We start from the raw sequence: 1,356 nt of genomic DNA, 5'->3' as shown, positions 1-1,356 counted from the left end.
AAAAAAAAAAAAAAAGAATTTATACACCTATTTGATGGGGCCAGTTTTCTCTTAAAAGTATCACCAAGCCTCAGATTAAATAGAGCATTGTATGTTTATGGCAGGAATGTAATTTATTTAGGTTTACACACACTAGCAGGTGATGTGACCTTGTTCATATATTCCTTGCAAAGATATCAACATTCTGGGCACATACCTGTAATCTTAGCACTTGGGAGGCTGAGGCAGGAGAGTAATCTTAAGTTTGAGGCCAGCCTGGCCTATATAGTAAGTTCAAGCCTGGTTTGAATTACGTGGCAAGACCCTGTCTCAAAAAAGAAAAAGACTGTAATAGTCCTTTTGTTTTATTTATAAATTATTATTATTTAATTTATGTATGTGGTACAGGGCCTCACTACACAGCTCGGACTTCTAGTGATCCTCCTGTTTTCAGTCTCCCCAGTGCTGGAATTACAGGCGTGTGTCATCATGCCCGGTCTCGGTGACTGGCTCAGCGCGCCCAGGGATGGGGACAGTACACCTGTGGTGCTGGGGATCGAACCCCAGTCCCTGCACTTGCCTAAGCAGGCACTTAGTCCACTGAGCTGTAACAGTACTTTTGTTGAATAGCATTTTTCTTAATCTTAGCTAACTACTACCCCTGTTTGCAATACTTAAGGAAAAAGTCAGAGTTTATTATCATAGCCTTTCTGGAACTAAAGTGAGTAATGGTTAAGAGCATAGCATGGGCTTTGGAGACAAAAAGACCTAAGTCCTGGTACTTACTAGGTTGTACCTTAGGCAGAGTTTTTAGAGAATTTCCAAAAGACAGAGAATTCATTGGAAAAACAGATGCAGTCATCCTTTGCTTTATAGGATTATTGTGAAGTTAAAAGAGAGGATGTCAGGGCTGAACGGATAGCTCAGTGGATTAAAGCACCTGCTTAGGCAGACACAGAGACCAGGTTCAGCCCTCAGTGTGCCATGCCAGCCAGTTTGATCTTTAGAGTGAGACCCTGTAGACCTTGTATTAAATATATAAAGGAGAGAGAGAGAGAGAGAGACAGAGACAGAGAGAGAGAAAGAGAGAGAGAAAGAGAGAGAAAATGTTGGTTGGAGTACTTAAAGGAGCTGTCATTTTATTTTTATTCTTTGTCATTGGTTTTGCGTAGAGAGTTGTTTTCTATATGTAACCTAGATAGATGTCTTAACAGTGCCTTCTCTTCCCCTTAAAAGTCTCAGGTATCTAATCTTAATCCTGCTTTAATTTCTCTTTTCCTGCTTTAGTTTCACTCTTAAAACATAGACATTGGGGCTGGTGAGATGGCTTAGTGGTCTAAAGCACCTACTTGGAACAGGCTTAGCAAAGCACAGGGA

The sequence above is a fragment of the Octodon degus genome, unplaced genomic scaffold, assembly GCF_000260255.1.
Source record: "Octodon degus isolate 3935 unplaced genomic scaffold, OctDeg1.0 scaffold00058, whole genome shotgun sequence".
NCBI classification, from domain to species: Eukaryota; Metazoa; Chordata; class Mammalia; order Rodentia; family Octodontidae; genus Octodon; species Octodon degus.
Note: the sequence above shows the minus strand (reverse complement) of the source record.